The sequence below is a fragment of the Podarcis muralis genome, chromosome 5 (assembly GCF_964188315.1).
Source record: "Podarcis muralis chromosome 5, rPodMur119.hap1.1, whole genome shotgun sequence".
NCBI classification, from domain to species: domain Eukaryota; kingdom Metazoa; phylum Chordata; class Lepidosauria; order Squamata; family Lacertidae; genus Podarcis; species Podarcis muralis.
The window spans coordinates 86737316-86745686 of NC_135659.1; the positions used below are offsets into that span (position 1 = coordinate 86737316).

Here is an 8371-nt window from a genome sequence, read left to right on the forward strand (position 1 = left end):
AGAACTTGCCATTTGGGCATGTGTCTCTGCTAGGGTCCTACACGAGAGTAGGACGCTCCTAACACTTTGAAGCCTATGAGGCTTAGGAAAAAACAACAACAACCATCCTATCAGTTGTCTATCGGGACTTTTGTCCCGAGTCTCATTGCTCTCTTTGTATGGGTGTGTGGGTGCCTGTGTGGTTTTTGATGTGATCACAGCTGGGGGAGGGAAGAGTTAAATTTCCCCTGCCTGTGCAATGCAAGCAAGTACATGTACCCAAGTGGCATCTGTATTTATACAAAGCAAGGAGATTGGCATAAACAGTGGTGCACAGAGTAAGCCTGCAACAGAAGGGTACTCCTAGCCAGAAGAAGAAAGGGCCCAGTCTCTACTCCAGGAAGGTCCTACTGGAGTGTAGGGAAATTGCACTAAAGGATCACCACCCTAGAGGCAATATATAGTCTCTGCTGCCAGAACCTCAGCAGGGAGTGGGCAGAGGGGAATGTCACTTCTGTGACGAGTGAGCAGCCCTTGCAGCTACTAGTGAGGGGAGAGCAGGCCTGAGGTGCTTGCTGGCTTCCAGTAAAAACTGAGAGCAAAAAGCCAAGCTAGGCTGCTACCCTATTACTTTCCGGTGACGGCAGGCTTTTCCTGGCGGCTGATGGGGATGCTGCACTCCACTCTGGGAAGAGCCTGGGTAGCCGGTGCCGCGATGGATAGCACCCCATCGGGAGACAGGGCCGAGGTGATGGCTGCCGGGTCAACCCCCTCGGGGATCATGTAGTGGTGGTGGAACTCCCAGGAGATGTAGCTGTGCTCATCCGGCCGTTCCTCATGCTTGGCATGAACTTTGATGTAGTCCCCAATCACCTTCACGCTCATCTCTTCAGGTGTAAAATGCTTCACGTCCAACAACACAGAGAACTTGTCTTTGTCCATCTTCACCTCCGAAAGCCCCGTGTCCAGTATCTGCGGCATCGCAGGCATCTGCAGGCTGGGTGTACGCATGTAATAGGGGCTGAGCGTGGCCAGGAACAGGTCGCCCTCAAAGAGCCCTTCGCTGAACCTCTGGTCGAAAAGACGCGGCAGGAAGAGCGACGGGAAGGCCGAAGGGAAGCCCAGGGGCCGCCGCATCCAGGGGTGGTGGATGGGGATGTCCATGGCACGGAGAGGAGAAGGCGGGCGAGCAGCCGGAGACGGGCACAACACAGACCGCGGCCAGGGGAGTGCACCCCTGTGCAATGCAATTCCAATGAATATAGAAGGGGGGCAGCATCTATTTTTGTGTTGTTTTAAATAAACCCAGCATTGCTAACCATGCTGTTAAATAGCATCTCGTCTCATCCTTATTCTGCTACATCCACAAGGGGCTCAGTAGCCCCTGATGAAGAATGGCTTAGGCTCAAAAAACACATCAGGGCTTGCTATTTTCTGTTAAAGATATTTGATACCGTCTTCCTGAGAAACCTTTTCTCATTGCTTTTGATAACGTGCATTCAGCCTCCCGGCTTATCCTGCCTTCTTAAAAACCTGCCTGTTGTTAATTTGTAAATTATCAGATCAGGAGATGAGCTAGCATGCAGTAATATGTATTTGATTGGGAGGTGAACCCTGGAGCTGGAGCAACAGTAATATAGTCCCCTCTTTCTTGGAGCTCGTCTCATTCTTTGTAGGTGGTCTTTTATTTACAGCCTTATAGTCAGTGGCAGCACAGCAAAAACAACTAATGGAGTCCCGTGGCATCTTGAAGGCTGCTGTATTTATTCTGGCCTATGTTTTCATGAGCCAGAGCCCACTTCATCAGATACATGAAAGGACACTCTCAGCATGTATAGAAGAAAATGCAAAGTTTCACCTTACAAAATAAAACCAAAAAGGTCAAGCAGTGCAGGGAGAGTTAGCAGTAGGTAGGGATGAGGTGGAAAGGTGTTTAGCATACCACCCAACAAATCTCTGATGAAAATAGGAATGTCCTATTCAATAATACTAATACTAATTATTATAATTGTGGTATACCCTTCCCATCTGACTGGGTTGCCCCAGCCACTCTGAACAGCTTCCAACGTATATAAAAACATAATAAAACGTTAAACTTTTAAAAAACTTCCCTATACAGGGCTGCCTTCAGGTGTCTTCTAAAGGTTGCATAGTTACTTATCTCCTTGGCTCGTGGGTCACATAACTCCATACCCTCCAACATTTATCTGATGAAAATGGCTTCTGTAAATCTGGAACTGTCCCTGGAAAATGGGGGTCAGAAAATAGGTCTGATTTAGTTTTTATTCATTTAATTTATGTATTCTCCTCACAGAGCCCCAATTCCCAGAGTTCACTGAGAAGTGGAATTAACTGTTAAACCACCCTCAGAATTGTAATTCTGTGATAGGAATAGGGGTTTCCTAAAAACTCAGAACACCCTTTACAAGCTACACTTTCCAGGATTTTGCGGGAGGAAGCCGTGACTGTTTAAAGTGGCATCATAGTGGTTTAAATGTACAGTGCAGATGGCGCATAAGAGAGATCACAACGAGTTACATGTATATAGGAACAGGATGATAGGAGAATACAATGATGTAGAGTTCATACAAATTTCCACATGGAAAGGACTCCTGTGCTGTGTCAGATAACACTCCTGAAAACATCGCAAAATTGCCACAAAACAGGGGTGCCCTCAGCCCCTCATGGATTGACTTTAATATCCTGTATAAACTATGTGTATATGAACACACATGTACAAGAGGGATGGATTTCCACATACAAGTCTGGAACAAGCTCCCCTGGCATTCTCTGTTACATTCCTGGGTTTAGAAAGGGGAAAAAAAAATTACGGTTGTCTAATTAGATCAGGCGTTTGGACTCTGAATTCCATCCCGGTATGAGGAAGATGAAAACAATAGCATGACCACGAGGTATATTTCTCTTACAGAATGAGGTTACACAGATAGTACCAATGCCCACCATATTTGCGATAACAAAGGCAGCTTCTGGGGGAGTTTTGTTAGCGCCGCATAAGCTTCAGTGCCTCCCCGGCCGATGACACTGATTTGGACAGAAAACACTAATTCAGTTCTTGCCAGCAGAGCTGCTTGTCTGTTTGATTACATTAGACTGACAACTGGTTCTCAGTGTCACTGTCACGAGCACCGTTTCCAGACGTGGCGCAGCAGAGCGTGAATTTGGCCGCATCGCACACGGCGCTCGTTTAATTATTTAATTCCACACACACATACCCCAGCACAACCTTACGCTTTGCAGTTAAAGATGCAGAAATGGTCAGCTCAAGATCCTTTAAAATTATTATTATTATTATTATTATTATTATTATTATTATTACAACAACAAAACATTCCACTCTTTTAGCCAAGCCTTCATCTACCTATATTCATCATGCATGTTTGGATGTTGTGCAGACAGCCTTGTTTTTTTAAGGCATCACGCAAAAAATGCAAAGTACCGCTGACTAATGCATCTCATCAGTGCAAGGATTTCTGCTTGCACAATGTGACTTCTCCCCTCCCCTTCCTCATGTGTACCCCCTAAATCCATTCTATGGGTTCTTGGGCATGCATGGGGAGGAGAATGGGGGAGGAGGAGTTTAACGGAGCAAGTGAAAATCCTGGTGCTGACGGAATGTGCTAGTAAGATAGGTAAAGGTAAAGGGACCCCTGACCATTAGGTCCAGTCGTGGCCAACTCTGGGGTTGCAGCGCTCATCTCACTTTATTGGCCAAGGGAGCCGGCGTACAGCTTCCGGGTCATCTGGCCAGCATGACTAAGCCGCTTCTGGCAAACCAGAGCAGCGCACGGAAACACTGTTTACCTTCCCGCTGGAGCGGTACCTATTTATCTACTTGCACTTTTGACGTGCTTTCGAACTGCTAGGTTGGCAGGAGCAGGGACTGAGCAACGGAAGCTCACCCCGTCATGGGGATTCGAACCGCCAACCTTCTGATCGGCAAGTCCTCGGCTCTGTGGTTTAACCCACAGCGCCACCCGCATCCCTTTGCTAGTTAGATACCACCTAATAAAAAATAACAATTTAGTTGTTGTTGTTATTATTATTATTATTATTATTATTATTATTATTATTATTAATAATAATAATAATAATAATTTATTACTATAATAATTTCATAGTTAGACCAGAGCTGGGAAACCTGTGACCCTCCAAATGTTTGATGGACTCCGACTTACACATGCCCCATCTGGCACTGCCATTGGCCCCAGATGATGGGAATTGCAGGGCCTTTTGCTTGTTTGCTAAAATCATTTTTTATGCCACCATACTTAACGCAGACAATTGAGAAAATGTGCATTTTGATATTAGTTAGCTGGTGATTTGTACTTTTAATATTTGTGGGCTTTTTGTGGTGTATATGTAAGTGTTGCAAACTTTTGATTTAAAAGAAGAAGAAAAGAAATTGTGGCATATAAGTGGTTTTTAAAAAAATAAATGCATAAAAGAAATAAAGGACTGTATACAGACGTATTTTATATTGGTCAATCCATACTAGTCATGATGGTTATATAGAGCTTCCATGTTCAGAAGCAGCATGCAACTTTCTACGAATTGTGGGGCTGTGGGGGAAGGAACAGTATGGAGGGCAGTTATTTTTTCATGGCCTGTTTGTGGCTTAGGTTGGCCACTGTGGGAAGCAAATGAGTCAGCGTGGGGTAGTGGTTAAAGTGTTCATTGGGTGACCTGATAAAATGGCAAGAACTATGTATGTCACCTTGAGCTCATTGTAGGAATGGTCAGCTATAAATGTTAATAATAATAATAATAATAATAATAATAATAATAATAATAATAATAATGCTGGATTAGCTGAATCATTTACCCTGAGCTCTTCTAATCTTCTTAAGTCCTTCAGTGCAATTCTGAATTATATCATTAAACAGGTTTAACCACTCTGCCTTTACCCTTAGGGATCCTGGCATTTTTAGTCTCATATAGTTGTGCAGCGATTCCTTTGCTGGAAATCGATTGTCTGGCTGTTTTGCAGAAGAGCAAGTATAATAATACCTGTAGAGGCAAAGCCATGACAGTTAAAAAAACAAAACAAAACAAAAAACAAAACAAAAGCAGCTTATGTCTGTTGTGTAGACAATGCCCTTTGTTGTGCAGACATGCCTGTGGGCCAAATCGAGCACCTGAGGTAATTTTATCCAGCCTCTGGCATTCAAAGCAAATTGTAATCAATGCTTGCAAAATGTTTCCCCACATTTTCATTCGTGGGAGGAAGAAAAAAAGCTCAGTGGTGTTTTTTTATTTATGAAAAAAAAATTCCTCTTGTGAGAATTAGAGAGTTTTCACACTTTAATGTCATAACGGTTGTCAAGAGCTTTTCGAGACCCAATTCAAAGTGCCCACATTAGTGCTTAAAATCCTAAACTACTTAAGCCCCAATTATCTGAAATGCCTCCTTCTTCAGCAGAGGAGGCCACAGCCCTCAGAAGCTTGGGAGATGGTTGTTGCCCAGGAGAGGACATCCTTTGTGGCAACTCCTGAGTGGTGGAAATCCCCACCACCAGAAGAGAACCTGGGCATTTTCTTTCACTAGGCAATTTTTGGTGAATGCTGAAAACGCACCTCTTTCCCCTCACCTTTGACACCTGAGGGGTCAATTTTAGGTCCCACCCCATTCTGGTGCTTGTAATCTGTTTTAAACTGTTTCTAGTTTAAACTGTTGTGTTTTAAGTTGTTGTCACCCACCCTTGGTCCTTAGGGTGATGGATGGGTAATAAATCATCACCATCACACAGTGGTACCTCAGGTTAAATACGCTTCAGGTTACATACGCTTCAGGTTACACACTCTGCAAACCCAGAAATAGTGCTTCAGGTTAAGAACTTTGCTTCAGGATGAGAACAGAAATCATGCTCCGGCGGCGTGGCGGAAGCAGGAGACCCCATTAGCTAAAGTGGTGCTTCAGGTTAAGAACAGTTTCAGGTTAAGAAGGGACCTCTGGAACAAATTAAGTACTTAACCTGAGGTACCACTGTATTGGGCAATATTCACCTAACAGGACTTCCACTTTCCCAACAAGGCTTTTCTCATCCTCCCACCCCCCCACCCCAAAACTGGCTCTGGAGTAGGGTCAGAAGAAATCCCAGAACAGTTTGAGGGGAGGGGGCTTATTCCATGTGGCATGCTGCAGTTTTTGTGCAGACAGAGCATTCATAACAGCGGAATGTTGAATTTAACCCACAATTGCTGCGATTTTGTATGGACTTTTGTATGGCCCTTGCATGGTGTATTCAACGGTCATACTATTGTGCTGGATGAAAACCAGCGTTGCCATAGCACCAAGACTGAAGATTTTCACCATGCCTCACCCTAAAGCATGGGTAGGCAAACTAAGGCCCGGGGGCCGGATGCGGCCCAATCGCCTTCTAAATCCAGCCCGCGGACGGTCTGGGAATCAGCATGTTTTTACATGAGTAGAATGTGTGCTTTTATTTAAAATGTATCTCTGGGTTATTTGGGGGGCCTGCCTGGTGTTTTTACATGAGTAGAATGTGTGCTTTTATTTAAAATGCATCTCTGGGTTATTTGTGGGGCATAGGAATTCATTCATTATTATTTTGTTCAAAATATAGTCCAGCCCCCCACAAGGTCTGAGGGACAATGGACCGGCCCCCTGCTGAAAAAGTTTGCTGACCCCTGCCCTAAAGTGATCGATTGCACAGGCCTTTTGAGAGGTAGAGAAATAAATCACCATCACAAAATATCAGAAAGAGATAGGAGGGAAAAGGATGTACATTGGACTAGCCCTACTAATAGGGCAGCAGGTTTTTGAGTAAGACAGAACACTTTTTCTGGCGAGAAGAACCTACCATAATTAGAGACATACTATTTTTTCTTATTTTCATTTTTCATAGGATTGAGTTACTTGGAGATTATTGTAAATACCATATTTTTCGCTCTATAAGGCGCACCAGACCATAAGACGCACCTAGTTTTGGGAGGAGGAAAACAAGGGGGGAAAAATATTCTGAATCTCAGAAGCCAGAACAACAAGAGGGATCGCTGTGCAGCGAAAGCAGTGATCCCTCTTGCTGTTCTGGCTTCTGGGATAGCTGCGCAGCCTGCATTTACTCCATAAACACACATTTCCCCTTACTTTTTAGGAGGGGAAAAGTGAGTCTTATAGAGCAAAAAATACGGTAAGTGGTAGATACGTTGTTGAAATATTTCCTTTGCTTGAATTGCATTTAGATTGCTGGAACCCAGCCTAGTTCAGTCTCTTGCCCTCTTCAGCCAGAGAACTGCGCTTTATGCTGGTTACGGTACACCAGCATCAAATGTTCACTTTGCTGAATTAAATTAATTAGCAATAACAGCAAACATCTCGAGAAGGCTCCTCAAAAATCATCAAGGGCATTCCTAAATTAACCTGCTGCTCCAAAAAAGTTTTGGCGCTCATAAGCCAAGACGAGTCAGCCAATTTTATATTAACGTTCCCATGATTTTACATATCTAAGATGTAGCACCAGCTTAAAATTGTACAAGGCAGACTTTACTTGTCTCCTTAAAACATCCTTTCCCAGGCTAATCATACCTGCAAGGCCCTCTCTTGCCAAGTCTTCACAATTTTAACACATGTCTCATGATGATTAATATTTTATTTACTTATTGAAAGCCCAAGGTGATATATAAATCTACTTTTCCACATTACATTTGAGATCCATGGCTGGATTGGAGCTGAGGCGCCAGGGAAAGGTTTTTAAGTCATTCCCCCTCCAGTTTTCCCAATCTAATCACTAATGGGTGATATAATGGGTGGGGAAAGGGACATCAGGGGCACAATAAGTGTTTTGGGAGAGGGAAGAAACATTACAAGGGGCAGGGTGGGACTTGGAGAAGCCACACTATTGTTCCCTTCATCCTCCTATGCATAGCTGTCAACTTACAGATTTGAAAATAAGGGACCAGCAGCCTCAAAAATAAGGGATCAGCAGCCAAAATAAGGGATTTTCCGGGCACAGGTATGTTCAACTTCTGAGCCCCTCTGAGCCAAAGGCAGAAAGCCCAGCCAGCAGCCAAACGAAGCCTCATCAATAAGGGACAGCAGCAGGACATGGCGCTAGGATAAGGGGCTGTCCCGCCAAATAAGGGACGCTTGACAGCTATGCTCCTATGGTGCTGAGGGTCTGTGGTTTTCCAAGGAGACCTTCCAAGGGATAACAAAGAAGAAGGCTTCTGGGCCGGCTTTATCATTAGGCAGAGTGAGGCAACTACCCCAAGCAGCAAATGCTGGAAGAGCAGTAGGGGCAGCCCCTCCGGCTGTTTCTCCCGAGTCCCCTGGCCACATTGTTCTGTTGGAGGGCAGAGGTGTGCGTTCCATGTTGCCTGTCCTATGGCCCCATAACAAGGCATGCAGGAG

At 44.5% G+C, this 8371-nt stretch overlaps 1 pseudogene; it reads right to left on the bottom strand.

The window, feature by feature from the left end:
* Positions 1–243: 243 nt before the first annotated feature.
* On the bottom strand, positions 244–1193 carry LOC114598379 (alpha-crystallin B chain pseudogene; annotated as a pseudogene).
* Positions 1194–8371: the final 7178 nt, after the last annotated feature.